Here is a 3,288-nt window from a genome sequence, read left to right on the forward strand (position 1 = left end):
AGAGAGTGTACAGGGGGCATAAAAAGTCTTTTATACAAAACAGATGCTTGTTTAATATCGAACATCTGGACAGTCTTATAAAGATTTGTATTAACATTTCTGCAACTGTCAGTAATTCAGAAAACTGACAGAGCTTCCCCGTTTAAATTTTTGCTATAAATAACAACCTTAGACTTTTTTTTTTTTCTGCTTGCATGCAAATTTTTTGGTCCCTGACATCTGATACCCAAACTGCTCAGCACTTCCTGGCCTGCCCTGAGGGTGCAGAAGGGTGGCGGCTGCTGTGGAATCTCACTTCTCTGCACGTCCTCAAGAGCTGCCCAAATACCCCCACCCCAGCCTCTGCAATGCCGGGCCTCAGTGCCACTCAACTTTCCCCTACTCTATGCCGAGTGCACCAGCCAGCCTTTGCTGCATAACAAACCACCCCGAAACTGAGTGGCTTCAAATAGTGATCATTTATTTTGCGTATGACTCCATAGGCGGGTGATTTGGACTGGGCTCATTTGGTGGTTCTTCTGCTCTTGGCTGGGCTCACTCATGTGTTTGTGGTCAGCTTCCGGGTGGGCTAGGGGTGGGCTGGTCTAGCATGGTCTCCACCAGGACGGCTCACCTCTGCTTCGTGAGGTCTCTTGGCCTCCAGCAGGCCAGCCTGGGCGCAGTCACACGGCGGAGGCCAGGGGTCCAAGTGAGCAAGTGGCAGCGTGCGGGGTCTCCCGGGGCCGGGGTTCGGAACTGGCATGCCCTCGCTCCCTCTGCATTCTGTTGATCAAGGCAAGTCGTAAAACCAGATTCCCGGGGTCTAGACATAGACTTCTTCCCTTGAGAAGGGCTGCAAAGTCAGGTTGCAGGGACTGAAGAGCAGCTGCGGCCGTTTTTTGCAAACCAGAGCCCACCGCCAGCACAGCTTCTCAGTCGTTCTCCAGTGACCCCCTGCATCGGGCAGGGACCCATTGTCATCTCAGCTTTCAACTCAGGGAGCCGTGGGACGCTAAGTGATGCATCCAGGGTTGCGTGGCTGCTGGGAGAGCAAGAACTCCCCAGTTGCCATGAATCAAAAGCAAAGGCAGCACGATGCACGAAATCTTCCCAAGCGGTCAGTGAAGGAAATTCTGGAAGACGAAGTTCACCATCAGCCGTAGCTGCTGCCCAAAGCCCGGCGTGGACTTAGGCTGATCCAGCAGTCAGCCCGACGGAGGGGGGGGTGATTTGAGCAGCATCGAAAGGTGTATTTATTATTACACTAATTTGTGTCCCCTACCATAAAAGAATGAGGCATCTTATAAGAATACATTCAAATGTTAATTATATTCGAAAAATAAATAAGAGAGGGTGTCAGGGCATTGGGAAAACAGAAAAGGAAGCCACAAAGCAAATCTTACGTTAGCAAAGGCTGTCAGAAGACACCTGGGCTGGCAGGCCACCTGCCCTCCCTTCCGAGCTCTCCACTCCCCCTGGGTGGGTGAGACGCTCAGCGGAGGCCCGGGCCACTCGGGCTGCTGCTCACCAGGGAATCCAAGGCCGTCACCTCAAGAATTGGGTTGTCTCCGTGGATAAACTGGGACACAGTTAGGGTGGGGTAGCGTCAGGACTCCAGTCCCACTAGGCACGCAGCTCAAACGCAGATGAGGAGGAACAAAGGGGCCCGTGGGCTGGGGGACTGCCAGAGGGTGGGAGGCACAGCCACAGCCGTGGGTGGGATGAAAACACAAAGGGAGCAGAGACTCTTACATACAATGTCAACTGCTAGGACCTGTGCTTTGCTCAGACCCATGTCAAAATAATCAACCAACCAAAGCTGGAACATGCTGGAAGGTTTGGGCGAGTTGCTGGGCTCCAGGTTCGTGTGGCAGCACGGCGAGAAGGTCCAACTGGCCAGAGTTTTTGCAAAGGCAAGAAACCCCTGGTTCTCAGCCTGTGAAACGGAGAGAGTCAGGTCCACCGCGTGTCACAAGGTTCCTGCGAGGATTCAATGACACAGTGAACGCGCACCTCTGCAGACCGTGCAGAAGCCTGCCTTATTTAAGAAGGAGACGAGGAAACAAACAATCCAAAGAAAGGTTTGGGGGCTGAGGGTGTCTGCTCTCTAGGGTGGCATTTTCCAGCGACTGTCGCTGAGAAGAGCCTCCCGCTGGCGTCTTCCAGCTGAGTGCCACGTCACGTGGGCACCCTGGCGCTGGAGATGCTAAAATGGGGTCTTGGTGTCGCGGGGACAGGCAGCCGGTGATGCAGAACCTCTGAGTCACCCGGAGCCAGAGACACAATTAGATCACGGAAGTTTCAAGGGGACTTAGACATCATCTGGTGTATGGCCCTCCCCACCTGCATTGTACAGGTGAGGAAACTGAGGCCCAGAGAGAGCAAGGGACGTTGTCTGGACCAGGGTTTCTCAATCCTGCACCATTGACATTCGGGGCCATATAAGTCTTTGGGGGTTACGGGGAGAAGAGGAGGGGCTGTCCGTGCATTATGGAATGTTTAGCAGCCTTCCTGGGCTCTGCCCACTAGATGCCAAAAACATCTCCCCAGTCACGCAACCGAAAATATCTCCGGACATTGCCAAAGGGCCCCCTGTGGAGCACAGTCACCCCCAGCTGAGAGCCACCGCCCCAAGCCGAACATCCAATTAGTAGCAAGAGGAACACCTTCAACAGGTCTCCTGCCCCTCGAGCCACAGCCCACGACAGAAATCCTAGATGGGACAGGGCCAGTGCCTGCCCCCCACACAGAGGGGGTTTGAGAAGAAAAACAGGGAACATTGGAACCCCACTGAAGTGGCCTGGCTGCGGCAGAGAGGCACATAGAAGTCTAACATTTGCCCAATGTATAATCGGAAAGAACCGCACTTTTTCAAAGTAGATTCTTTTCATTGTGAATCATAATCACAGCACCAAAAATAAATAATAAATAAATAAGAAAACAGAGAAAAGGAATCAAATGACATGATTCCATCCTCTTCTTTCAATATGTTTCCAAATCACTTTGATTTCCTAGAGCTACTTGGGATACGTCCAGGTCACCATTGGGTTTCAAGAAGTCAATTGGGAAACGACCCTGCGAGCTCCCTCCCTCCAGGTCCACTGGGCCGTTTGCAGGGTGCTGTCCAGCCTACGGGCACAGGTAGAGTTTTTGTGCTGCGAGGCTCCCCGCCGCCCTGTGCTCGGATTTCCTGGCAATGCCTCGCGTTTGCATATCACTGATCACCTCTAAAAGTGCCTGTTTTCCTTTTTGTTATCACAACCTTTAAAGTCGCCTGGGAAGGAGTTATGACTCCCATTCTTTAGAGGA

The 3,288-nt window shown here is 52.6% G+C and overlaps 1 long non-coding RNA gene across 1 annotated transcript; it reads right to left on the bottom strand.

Moving 5' to 3' along the window:
- Window positions 1-494: 494 nt before the first annotated feature.
- Window positions 495-2,874, bottom strand: LOC142871366 (uncharacterized). Its single transcript, XR_012919612.1, has 3 exons — window positions 1,794-2,874; window positions 1,383-1,558; window positions 495-1,112 (listed from the first exon to the last, which is right to left on the bottom strand). It is a non-coding gene; the product is annotated as an uncharacterized LOC142871366 (long non-coding RNA).
- Window positions 2,875-3,288: the final 414 nt, after the last annotated feature.

The sequence above is a fragment of the Microcebus murinus genome, chromosome 6, assembly GCF_040939455.1.
Source record: "Microcebus murinus isolate Inina chromosome 6, M.murinus_Inina_mat1.0, whole genome shotgun sequence".
Lineage (NCBI taxonomy): Eukaryota > Metazoa > Chordata > Mammalia > Primates > Cheirogaleidae > Microcebus > Microcebus murinus.